The sequence below is a fragment of the Haemaphysalis longicornis genome, unplaced genomic scaffold, assembly GCF_048455015.1.
Source record: "Haemaphysalis longicornis isolate Haplotype H1 unplaced genomic scaffold, Haemaphysalis longicornis Haplotype H1 scaffold_37, whole genome shotgun sequence".
Taxonomy (NCBI): domain Eukaryota; kingdom Metazoa; phylum Arthropoda; class Arachnida; order Ixodida; family Ixodidae; genus Haemaphysalis; species Haemaphysalis longicornis.
Window position 1 is genome coordinate 2,229,256 of NW_027526355.1, and position 13,619 is coordinate 2,242,874.

At 46.0% G+C, this 13,619-nt stretch overlaps 1 long non-coding RNA gene across 1 annotated transcript; it reads left to right on the forward strand.

The window, feature by feature from the left end:
- Positions 1–3,506: 3,506 nt before the first annotated feature.
- On the forward strand, positions 3,507–11,728 carry LOC144177992 (uncharacterized). Its single transcript, XR_013323906.1, has 3 exons — positions 3,507–3,626; positions 3,732–3,817; positions 11,635–11,728. It is a non-coding gene; the product is annotated as an uncharacterized LOC144177992 (long non-coding RNA).
- Positions 11,729–13,619: the final 1,891 nt, after the last annotated feature.

Here is a 13,619-nt window from a genome sequence, read left to right on the forward strand (position 1 = left end):
AGATATCAAATACTGCCGCTTAAGCCGCACTCTTTTGTGGAGCCGTCTCCGTTAGGGGGCAGTATCAAGTGGAGGACAAGCCTTGTCACAGTGTCATTTTTTCTACGGTGTTGGCATGTGGGGTCGCAGGTTCTCGTTATGCGTAAATTTTTCGTTCCTTCTGACAGCAGCGGTAAAGATTTTGCAACAATCATCAGAGCACGCGGAAACGGTGCTGTTTACAGCTGGTGTTAGTGCTGCTCGTCGCTTTACAGTAGCGCTTGAAAAATTTTAATTTAATAAGGAACCGTTTTCCTTTATGAATCAACCAGTTACCCTTACCGTCGCAATGTGGGAATCTCCTAAATGTCTGGCCATAGACGTCTTCCTACCTCCAAACGGTGTGAGGCACCGTTTCCTCACACGGTGTGAGGAAACGGCGTGAGGCCAACGCAGTAAAAATATTCTGTGGAAATTCAAGGTGCTGGAGCCGCCCCGTACGGGCCGTGGTAGGCATATTACATATTTGGCAGAGGTCACACGCTGTCCCGTAATGCAGGACGGAGCGTACAAGTCAGACCAAGAGAACGGCGACGTACAGGATCCTACGTGCCAGACACTCAAAGTTGCCGCGCTCTTGGTACATCATGAATCTGCTGTAGGACAGCACAGCAAAGATGTCCGCAGACTACAACTAGGACTTATGGGCAATCAGGTGGCATGTGTCGAAGGTTGAGAACACCGTTACAAAGAGCAAACAAGCGCACCGACTGCAGGCGCTCAATAATGGGTTGTAAATCATGATCCCGAAGTTGGCCTGTGCTACTGTTAAGAAAGCCAGCAGTAGAAAAAGGTGGAAACTATCGTATTCGTCGAGGTGATCCGGAGGATCCACGGGGTGACGGGAAAGACAGTCTGCGGTCCTGTGCAAGCGACCAGATTTGTAGACAGCTTCGTACGTGTACTCGTGTACCGGCGCCGTCCGATGGGATCCTTTGGTGCATGCAGTCAGCTGAAGGCGTAGTTAAAGAAAGAAGAAAACGTGGCGCAAACTAGACGTGTACAAAGAAGACAAGGAAGACAGATACGCCTCTTTCTTTAAGTACGTACAAAATAGCTCAGCAACAAGTTTTGTCAAGACGTAGTAGTCTGTTACAACAGTGAATGGTCATTCATAGAGAGAAGTTTGTGGACAACCCAAGCTGTTGCGACACTCTCTCTGAGCGAGTAAATAATAGCGTTCAGATGAAGAAAGAAGCCGGGTACTGTACGCAATGACACATTTTCAACCAGTTGGGTGTTGTGCAAGCACAGCGGCTGTACCGTCTGCGCAAGCTTCCATGTCGCATGCACGTTCAAATAAGGCAAAAGTGGTGTTGACAGAAGCGAAATTACGCAGCGAAAGTAGCGAAAGCTCTAGCTTGAAGGGGACCGCAAGTAAGATGAACGTGCTTCGTAAGGAGAGATGTAGGATTACTAGCAACATTAGCGAATTCTCATACAGCTAGACGGAAATATGAGCACAGACCAGCAAAGGTGCCCACATCCTTGGTCGTGCGTGCACTGGGAAGCTCACAACAGCGCCGTTTGATTGCGATGCAGCTGCATTCCCCTCGCGTCGACTAGGTGATCCAAGAGAGTTATTGTCGTACCGGCAACGTGGGAGTTGGTGGGGTTCAGATGTAGGCCCGCACTTTGAAAGGCACCCAGGATGTGGTTAAGATTGTCGAAATCGTTCCCAAAAGAAGGAAAAGCCAATGACTGCATTTGTGTAAAAACGACAAGTCATCCACTTGAATCCCCGGGGTAAAGATTTCTTCGTGCGTTTGAACGTTGCCGGCGCGCGGCACAGTCAAAAAGGCATTCCTTTAAGCTGGCAGAGTTCGGGAAGTGCTATAAAAAGCCGTTTTTTTGTCCTTTTTGCCGACAGAAATTTCAGAATAGTTTGAGGTGAGGTAGATTGGCAAAACGTATTTGGCTCTATGCAGTTGATCCAGTGCGTCATGGATAGGATGACTGGGGCAGGCCTCTCTGTTATTGAGGGCATTAATGCGTCTATTTATTTACGTAGAAGCGCCATGACCTCTCGTTCCTTTTCGCAAGTACCACAGGGGTGGCCCGTGGAGTGGAGGGTGATTTAAAAACGTCTTTGCTAGCATTTTGCTGACCTACTTTTCGATCACCTCCTTTGTTTTATTGGACACCCCGTATTGTCTGCTTTCCATAAGACAGGCGTCAAAACGATGCGCTACATCGAGTGCTTTACCCAGTCACCAATTCTAGAGGTCAAAATTATCTGACAATGGCGCCATGAGGGCGCGAAGTTAGCTCAAACGAATCAGAGGCACGTCTTAGGCTAGCATTGCCGTAATGTGCTCTGGTGCTGTCGTAGAAAGTGGTGCTATAGAAAGAGTTTGCCAAGGAGAATCAACGGACACCTTTGACAGCTCGTGGTAATGAATAGGAGACGTCAACCAGAAATAGATCCCGCTCAGTATAAACCGCGGGGCGCAAGCCGAATTTTAAAATAGACAGGAACGTTTCGTTTAGGTAAATCCTCACGATAAGATGAGGAAGTACAAGTAAATCGTAGTTGGTAATGTAGAGGCTACGAATTAGACGACGCCTTCTCCATAACGTACTACCGCGCTATTTAACACTGAGACTCGCAGTCACTACACCTTTGAAGGTGATCACGAGAACATGGAATGGCGGAAGTTTGAAGCCACATAGCGGACGATTTCAGAAGTTTGGAGGTGAAGCTAACGGTGCATTCTTACCCTCGTAGTATTTTGCACGGTACAATCATGATGCAACTCGTAGCATGGCGTTGATGCTTGTTTTTTTTAGATTCGAGCGGTAACCTCACATTTAGTGCTACTGCACGGGGCGGGTGCAGGCAAAAACCGGAAATAATCTATAGAGTGCAAATGTTTGACCAACAGGTCGTCATTTCACGTCAAATATGGCAGGTAAGATGAACGTCACCGGTATAACAGTCAGTAAGGGTAGAGTGTTTTTGACTGTAGGGTTTAACGCGCCGACGCAACGCAGGCGATGAGGCGCGCCGTATTGAAGAGCTCCGGATTAATTTTGACCACCTGGGGATCATTAACGTGCGCCGAAATCTCGTACACACGGGCGTTTTTGCTTTTCGCCTCCATCAGAAAAGCGGCCGCCGCGGCCGGGAATGGAACCCGCGACCTCTCCGAGCGAACTAACTGAGAGGACCGATGGGGAACGGCGTGGCAAGATGGACGCCGATTTTCATCCCACCATGCAATTGCCGATGATGACGGTTGGTTGATTGTTGGTGATCATATTGGTGACATATCACGTAAGCGGGAATAGCCGTTGTAACTGTCAAGAGAATTATCACCTGCGCGTAAGCAGTGTGAGAAGCGCAAATTAAAAGCATAGTGAAATCACTCTGAGAGTAATTTTACTATTTGTTATTATAGATGACGAAAAATAAATAAATTACCCGAACAATTTCAGATTAAAAAAATAAAGGAACTACTGTACGTCCGGTATAAAAATTATGGAGCCAATGACATGTGCCAATGTCAGTCTGGGGAAATAAGCCGGAGGTCACATTTCTACTGGCACGTTACTCTTCGAGTTCTTCTCCCTGGACAGGGAAATCTGTAAGCCACATTTCGCTTGTTCTTCTTATCAATGCTATAATCCCTTTTATAACGGGGTATGCCTGGTATATGCTTAAAAACTGATGTTCATTTCTTGTTCCCAAGGCATTGTTACAAAATAATGGTAAATTTGTCGTCGACCCATAATGACACAAGCTACAGGAATGTTCTCACATTCCAGCTTTCGCCAAGTAAGTGCTTTTATGTTCCTGAGTATTTACAAACCTTTTTCCGTTAGGATTCTTGTAACCGTGTTACCAACATTGTTGATATATTTTCTTTAGGTAATTTTTAGCCGACAGCAGAATCTAAACGGTTAACGACCACCTTTGGACAATTTATAAACTCGCGTGCACTGTTATTTCGCCTCAGAGGGAGGCATGTATGGCTCACTTTGCACATCGTCGTGAGAATGCGTTTACCTTCATATCGCAGCGTTGCAGTCCTTGTAATAGCCCATTCCCGTCGGGATGGGTGGTAGTTACATAACGTTTTGTGAATGCAAGAACGTTTCGCAGGACGCGATGGTTGTAATTTTAAAAAATATGGGCGTCTTTTTGTGAGTGTTAGCAGCAGACCCTTTAAAGAGAAAGATTTCTATGTCTCAACTGCGGTGGTATCCGAAACAACCCACTGCAGGAAAACCATCTTTGCACAACAGGTTTCCACAAAGGCCACTCGATGATTATGATTGGCGATAATGAAACGAGAAGCTTTCTCTGATACTAAAGCAAATTTCACAATCCAGTCAGCCAGCAGAGGAAATCCAAGTTTACACGATGGGATTCTGCGGAGGGCTTATTGTGATGAAGAAGAAGATGATGTTGATGCTTATGATGATTATGAAACGCGAGACGTTTTTCTATACAAAAGAAAATTCGCCAATCCCGTCAGCCCCAGTCCAAATTAATAAAAAGACTGAGTTAAACAAATCAGGACATTAAAATGATCGAAGCACGTTCTAATGAATAGAAAATGAAAACATCACATTAGCTTAGCCTAGAGTTGTCGGAGATTTACACATTGTAGATGTACACCGTATAGGCACACACGTAGATTGCAGACTTTGCATTTCTATTAGAAGCAGCTCCGCGTTTCAACCATGTTTCGTCCATAGAGGGGCATTTTTATACAAGTGTTTTTTTTTTGTTTTCGCAGTCATTTTGTGGTTTAAATTTCATGAACAGTCTTCGGATATTCATGCGACTGGGGTCACCTGTGCGTATTCCAGAAGGGTACAATTATAAAAGCAGGCCTTAGCACGCGTATAGGTATGTTTCATATCCTGATGCAGATATTGGTACCACCACCATACTTTTCATGCACGCAAAGCTCCCTTAAATAGTACTCAGAATAAAAATACTTAAAGATTTGAGTTTTGGGACATAAAGTCGACGCATTCGTTGTGATGTGTATAATTTACATAGATATGGCCCCCCCGTTTTGTGACGTATATGTTGCAGTTTTAATTAACTCTTTTATTTTAAGCAGCTTTTTCGGCGGTTATTGGTTACTCTGCAGCTAAACAGCTTTCTCTAGTAAGAATGCTGGTGTAAAAGGCAAACGTGGAAGAACGGGGTAATTTCTATCTTTTGTTCACGAATAGCATTTTCATATCACTTACAACCAAACGCCACGATGAAAAATCTGTTTTATTTTGAAAAAGATGGTTTGAAGCAGCGTGGTATTTAGGTGTGGAATTACACTATTGAAGGTATAACGATCATTCAAAATAGTTGCACTAGTAACTAATTGTTTTGAAATAATAGCAAAAATTAAAACCAAAACCATGAAAAGTGGCCTTCGAAATGGTAACTTCGGTAATTTCAATGTATTGTCATCAAGAGGCACAAACATGATCGGAATGCGTTTTAACACTATGGTAAAACTTCTTGTCACATCCGCCCTAACTGACTTGTGAATTCACCCTAGCTGAATGCGACTGGTCATAATCACCCTAACAATGGATTAGAGTACGACTACAAAAACCTGTTTTGTGGCATGGAAGTTTGTTTAAAACGTTAAGCCTTCTGAGGGAACATACAAACTTGCATTTACCAGCCCATTGTTGCAAGAAACTATCGGGTTAAAAAATGATTTGTAATTCAACCGAAACATTCGAGGTATATATTTCAATGAGTAGCCGCTTCAGTTGCAGTTGCAGCCTCACAAGTTCACCCCAGTAAGGTGCCGGCGTTAATCCTAGTTCACTCCAAGGACACAGAAGGAAAGGCGGATATAACCAGTGACTTCGGAAGCGTGCACTTCCCAGGGTGCGATGAGCTAAGCAAGTTAGTGGTCTTAAGACAGAAACGGGAGATTGAGATTGCGCATGACTCTCATGAAGGCAATTGCAAGGAGCAAAATGGGGAGGAAGAATATAATTGGCCGTTCAGCCATTCAATATAGGGACCGGACGGCCGCTGTATGACACCACCGTCGCTTCAGCAAACACCGCCACCCTTGGCGAACCTCTGGTCTGTGGAATGCCGGTAGCGGTCAGCGCGGCGTACTTGTGCCAGGCTTTCTGCGTTCTGCTGCGGAGCACCATGCCAATCCTGGGTAAACACAAGGACTTTTTCAGATTTTTAAATCTTTAGAGCGAAGGTGGTATTTACGATGCATTCATTTGTATGATTTACTGCTCATACTTACTAATTGCAAATCGCAAACGATGCTCAATGCGCCAAGCTGCAAGTCGAGCTAGAAGTGCAAGTCCATTCCTTCGTGCAAATATTTTATGCTGTGTTGTTGCCTGCGTGAATTTTGGCGCATCCAGGAATACATTGCACCTAAATGCTGCTGCAAAGCTACCTTGGCCAGCCGATACCCGTATTCTGCAGGCGGTAGTGGCCTTTTGCAGTGGATGAAAAAAAGCCGTCGGGCACGAACGAAAGACAAATTTGGATGGTACTTTCTAAGATTCACCCCCACAAAAAAACTGAGGGGAGACGCTAATTAACATCATTACTTTCGGTAGACACGTGGTGAATTTTACTCAAACGCTTTCAAAACTGCCATCTGGAATGGTTTCCAGAATAAATACCGCACGGCAGTAGAAAGCTATTGCTTTACAAGAAAAATATTTGCTTTATGCCTGTAACAAGACTTTGTTGCTGGCTAGTTGGTTATGGTTTTTCAAATGTTTGGATGGACCGCGATAGACACAAAGGTGCCAAAAACCCGTTTTCAGATTCATGACTGAAGGATGCGGTCCCGTGTTGCCATAAGCTGAACCTACGCTTGAATAAACAGAAACTGCTTCGATTGCGCTGCACTGAAACCACTGTCAGAAGTTGTGGGACCGAACAAGCGCCTCGGCATAAAAAAAAAATGCAGTAATTTTGAGAATTGCCTATCAATGCTTAAAACTTCGTATAGTGTTTTTTCCGCTTCACAAGCACTGCGCTTTTTCGGAGGCAATAAACGCCTACATCATGAGACTCAATCACGTGGCTGCGCAGTATTTGAATACAGGCTAAATTCATTAGTGTGCTCATAATTCTTAATTTTTGCTTTTAGGCTGACACGCAGAAAAGCGCGCTATTACGTATAACTGTGATTTATTAAACTGTCATCAATATAATTCTTTCTTAATGCAGTTTTTGCAACGGAGGGTGCTTGCCAGATATGGCTGTAACTGTCCAAATTGTCGGGATTTTGTTGGGTTTGGTTATATTTTTGTTTTTCCTTGAAATGATTTCTATTTACTTTTCCAACGAGAAACGGATTGAGCAGGCATTCCCGGGCTTGCGTTGAGATCCTCGCCGAACAATTCCTTCGCACTAAAGACATAGGTTGACGTTAGCATTACGCCATATTTTTGAACCCTTTACCCGTCTATCAGCGCCAGCGGTTACTTCAATCAAGTGATAAAATGGGTAGGGAAGAGACGGAGGGCTTGTAGGTTTGGCTGTTTGGTGGTTGGATTATTTTCTCTCGATAAAATAAGCACTACAAACGCGGTAGTTCCGCTTCAGTTCTCAGGAGTTCATGCTATCACTCATGGAAACAATGCACTGAGCTAACAGTTACAGAAATAAATTGTAAACTGCCGCAAGGTTTCCACGGCCACGGAGTAATCTAATTCGCACGTGAGTGTCTTTCTCTTCAAAGCGCACGTATCCAGGTATCCCTACATTCAGGTCGGTGTGGAAATGAAAGGCATTGAGACTAGTGCAGATATTCTAAGCAGGTAGCAATGAATATAATACTAATATTTTATTCGTAATCAAATCGAGTTGAGCCAGGCGTGCAGCGCCCCAAAACCTCCCAGGCCCATACCAAACCTCAGAAGCATTCGAAGAGTTTACATAGCCCTTAGTGCATCAAAGAACCCACCACATCTGCCTTGACTTGGTTTCATTCCACATATCTGCTCAAAACAACACCTAACAATAAAAACACCGATGCAAACACAAAAATAAAGCCGTTCCACTCAATGTGGAAGCTGTCGGAAGTGCAGAGCAGTGATTCGCCATAATGGGCTGTGGCGACGTTATCCGCTTACTCTTACACTCATAAAGGTCTTCCGCCCTCTCTCGTTCATCGCCTGATGAATTTAACGGAGTCTTGATGAGTCCAACGCATTTCCACTGTCACGCCTTCGCAGTGACCGCGCGTTTCTTGCCATAAACTGCGACAGAGGGAGTTCTGTTGTCTTTGTGATGTTTCTCCTGCCACCCACCCCCCCCTTTGAGCCGGCGTTGCACTGCCAGTTTTAAGTGCGAATGCACTTTATAAGCGACCCCAAACCTTCCACCGCCGGCGGCGGCGTCCGCAGTCCTCCTCTCCCTAGCAACGGCGTGGAGCGGAGAGGAGCGTCGGTAGCAACGGCGCGGTGACGTCACTTCACCACGTGACCGCGCTCGCTCCGCCTCCTCGCCGTGGCTGCGCGGTTGCGCGCCGCTCCCCGCACCGCTCCTCGCGCCGTGACGTCATGGTATGACGTCACAGCACGCCTCCTCTCCCCAGCAGCTGCCGCGCGCCTCTCTCTCCACCGTGACGTCACACTCTCTCCTCTCCCCCTCGCTCGGCTGCAGCTGCCGTGCGCCGCTGTCCCTCTCCACTTGCGCTCGCCTCCTCTCTCAGCCACCTGGCTCGGCGCGCTCGGCGCGGCGTACCCCCCTATATATGCAGCGATAAACTGCCAGACCTCCGTGGGTCGGCTCGCGCGCGCTCACGGGCGAATGCCAACGGATTTTAACTTTACTCCCCCTCATAGCATCACCCCGTGCATTCGCACTTAACCATGTTCACCCTCGGGGAAATGCTTGGGAGTTTTTTTCGCTTATTATGGTACAAAGCAACAAAAAGAGCATTCCTAACTAATTGAACGCGGGCTCTGCCGGGTAGGTAGAAATATTTTGCTTCAAATGGACCTACAGTTTTGTTTGCACTAAAGAACGCGGTGATGTGTGACAAGCGCCTCCTGCATTTCAGGAGTTTCGAGCGCATATGACTATACAAACCGCTTGGCTTTCGAAGCCTCGGGGTTACGCCACGGCGACAGCCGCTACGATGGAAAGTCGTGTGGCTCTACTTGGGTACACCGAGCCAGCTACGACGACAAGGCGAGCCCCTAAATCATTCTTCACTTTAAAAAAGCAACGGAAGGCTGACAAGTCCAATGCGCCGGGCCATTCTAGTAACCAGGGGAGCACCGAGTGGCGGCGGCGCTCTTTCAGCTCGCCGGTCCGTATGATCCAAAGCCAATCTGGCAACGAGGCCAGTGCACCGAGGGAAATTGGCTAAATATAGGGAAATTGTTACGGGATCAGGCAAAGACGGATCAACAGGGTAGGCTTTAACGAGATCGTCGCTTCCACTTGCCAACTCGGGAGGTAAACTGTCTGTAAGTTTACCACCTGTTTTTGCCAGGAAATGCAGGTTCCACAGCTGTGAAATCGGCGAGGGAGTGCTTGGATCTACCCGCGAGCCGAAAAAAGAAGAAGACGTCCTCTAGTCCGTGGCAGAAAGGGCGGAGAGCACTATCACGAGATACGTAACGTAAAACGCTGCCGCATTCTGCTTCCCGTTCTTTCAGTATTGGCACTACCTTCAGAAAGGTTGATGCGCAGTAGCCTGTAGGGGTGAATGCAGTATGTGACGGGCCGCGTTGCGCCGAACTGTAAGTTTCAAGTTCTAAGGGCGTCACCCGCCGGCTGCAGGTACTCATACAGGAAGTGTGACCTTGCTTGGGATGTCGCAAGGCTCAAATTGAAGCTAAGTAAATATAAGAGTAAACGTAACATATTAGGTTTAACGTCATGCTAAGAGGTAGTACGTCGTTCAGCCCTAATATTTGCAAACTCAGTCCGTAAGAATCCTGTATACAAAGTAGTGCTGACACCGAATTTCCGTGTTACGTTTTTTTCGCTGCTCTTGGTACCTACAAACCCCACTAATCATAGAATGTCACATAATACGGTCGATCGCAGCATAGACAATCATTTACGGCGTCGTTTATTCGTGTCAATTTCGGTTTTGACAAAACGAACGCCGAGCGGCCGCCATGACAATTACGCCCCCATTCTTGTCGAACCGATGCTGATCTCGACGTGCGGAGGAGTGAGCGCACGCGTTTGCCGAGACCAGTCGAGGTACCATATTTACTCGCGTAATGATCGCACTTTTTTCACGTTAAATGTTATGCAAATTCAGGGGTGCGTTGATTACGCGGGGTAAATTTTTCGCGAAAAACTTTTAAACAGAGGAAAGGCAAACAAGTTGCGGGTCAAAATTATTACGGTAGGTCTCATGAACATAATAAACATAATAAATAAAAACATAATAAACTTCCGCACACCGCCACCAGCCGCTTTGAAAAGTGACGCAAAATGCATTGTTTTCATGAATTACGGAACGCGGCGGAACGAGTTTGCTGTGAATTGACAACCAGGCGACCTATAACTGGCTGCCGCTGTCCCAGTGAGGGACATAAAAATAGACACGGGAGCCGGCGCACCAAGCTGAGCGCATTTTTTTCTTTGTCTTCTTAGGAAATTATGTGCATTTAGTGAGAGTTTCTTCCTCATGAATATTGAACGCATGCTTGCCGATATCGCTTATATCGGCAAGTTTGCGGCAATAACGTAGTCATGTCCGCTTTGAAAGGGAAGAACACAGAGGTAATCACGATCATCATAAGCTAGACATGGCACACTTACCACACACTTCTGCGGCAAGTTGAGGGTGCAAAATAGAATTTCGAGGACAAACTTCAGAGGTGCGATCATTACGCGAGTGCGATCATTATACACGGTTTTCACCATCCCCATGCGGTCCGGCAGCATGCTGTCAGTCCCAAAACCGTGACATGATAAAGAAGGCGTACCAGCGCGCGCCAACCGTAGCCAGCGCATCGGATACGTCACAGAAGCATCGACGTCAGCAGTTCGGGCAGGCAGCAGGTGATCTTATGATTTCCCGCTCTCAGCTTTCTCTTGCGGGAACGATTAAAATAGATTTAACATATGTTGTACTCAACGGCTACTGTTAAAACTTGCTGGAAGATATATCTATATACAAAGAAAGCCGTTTACATAGCTATCTTAGCTTTAAAATTTTGTGTCACCACACCTTTACGCATGCTGTTAGGATGTTACATCACAATATATAAAATCAAATGTTTCACCGATTTTTCGGCGTTCAGGGAAATCATCAGTTGCTATTGTTATACTAGCAAAGGAACGCACACAACTGAGTTTGCAACCATGCCAGAACGAAATTTTTGCTGCTCCAGCTTGTGTCATCGTAGTAATTTTTGAATTAGTTTAAAAGAAACAGTACGAGGGTGAACGTCAAGAAATGTGTGCATGTACTTTCAATCCTATCGCGTAAAATGAAGCCCAATGGAGCGGTGGCTACACATAGTATACCAGCAATGAGGTATGTGCTATATACAGATGCATGCGTGAGGCTCTTGGAAGATTGTTCGGGGCTGGCACAGACGCACCCCGCAGTATTTCACGCTCAGAAATTGAAACGGAACTTGTTTTTGGCGCAGATGACATAGTTCATAAACACAAGCTGATTTACGAAGGATGCAACGCCACATGCTGGGTTTTCCAGGATATCAGCGATAACATAACCGAGGAATGCAAGTATTATATTATAAAAACTATTTTCTCAATACTGCTACACGTAGGAGTTCCTCAACTATTCAAAGGGTATTCTATGAGTGAGTGAGTGAGTGAGTGAGTGAGTGAGTGAGTGAGTGAGTGAGTGAGTGAGTGAGTGAGTGAGTGAGTGAGTGAGTGAGTGAGTGAGTGAGTGAGTGAGTGAGTGAGTGAGTGAGTGAGTGAGTGAGTGAGTGAGTGAGTGAGTGAGTGGGTCAGTCAGTCAGTCAGTCAGTCAGTCAGTCAGTCAGTCAGTCAGTCAATCAGTCAGTCACTCAGTCAGTCAGTCAGTCAGTCAGTCAGTCAGTCAGTCAGTCAGTGAGTGCGTGAATAAAATTCATTGCTACGAGCTTTACACGCTTGTGGTAGCGCACCCGCCATGTGAGGGGCCTTTTCTAGCCCAGGAAGCACTAGTCCAGTCTGGCTGGCCAGGCCAGATCTGCCAGTTTTGTCTTCAGAATGGGAGAAGATTTGGTATTTACCAGTATTGTTCCGCAGTTTTGTAATGCTACCGTTTGCCACAAAAGTTTGTGTTTTGCCTTCATTGGCCAACATTTATAATAGGCCGACAGGAATTATTGGGGATATGTGACGTTGCGCCGAGATTTGAATTGGTGAAACATCCGTAAGCTTTTTAAAGCAGTTGTCTTTGGCGCTCATGGATCGACCAGAACTGCAATGGTTATACGTTTATATTCAGTCTTATATTTGGAGTCACCTCAACGTTGCCAAGTAACCCCCAAAAATATATTTGTGTCGGGCACTGTTTACTAGTTGATATAAGTATTTCATATTTTGTAAACCACTTTTCCCCTTTGTGCGTTTATTATCCTCGCCCTCTCCCTCTCTCCCGACAGTACAACTGGTTTGCCCCCCAATGCTGCCGACGAGCATTCCGAACGGCGGCCTTCCTGATCAATGAGCTATTTATAGCCTTCACGTTATTAAGCAACAAAAAGCTTGCAATACCTGCACCCTGAAAGAGACCTTGCTATTAAGCAATTATCAGTTGTGTGTCCCTCTAGACGCCACCTAACGATTGCACCATGGCGATTGTCTTTTTAAAACGTGTTTAATCGCGTGGTTGAGGAGGTGCACTTCTCCTCGCAGTTTGCATGGTTTCCCATTTTGTGGCCGTGTGCAAGTCACTCCTGTTTTGGTAAAGGTTACCTTATGAGTGCAAACCTTACCTGTCGAGGTGTCATACAGAATGCACCACCAATCTTCAACGAACGTGTGTCTCTTTGTAGCCATTCATAACGGAAGACATTCTAAATGCTCCAAGAGGCGCGTCGACCTTGAGCTCGAGGTCTCTGTCAGGGACCTTTACAAACTTGCTGTAGGAGCTGGTTTTGTAAAAGACGCATGTCTGTTTTGTTATCAGCGTGATAGCCTTGCATGGCCGCCGTTCTTGGCGTGACCACATGCTATCAAGAATCATTACTGCCAACCTAACCAACAACAATTGCCATCCCATGGGCTGCGACCCACCATGTGGACACAAACGCGAATAGGCATTAGCGGCAGACGCCAGTATGCGCTCTCCTGATATATCCATTGGCTGCGACGCACATGCGCCTGGGAAAGTCCGTAACAGGCAGCCTACAGTCCCTGTGACCTTGTTTGGCTCGGCGTTAGGTAACTCGATGTAAAGCTGAAGCTATGTCTCGCTCGGGACACATTGGGGTGTATCTGCAAGTGAAATTTGAAAGTCCGGGTAATGAAAGTTGTGTAGATTGACAAATTTACATTCAGCTCTTGTGTTAGCATACTGACCCATACTCACCTACTCTAGGAGTTGGGACTACAATGACAAGTTGACAACTACTGTCAGCAGTTTACGGCGAATTCACGGAGTTTTATAGGAATACCA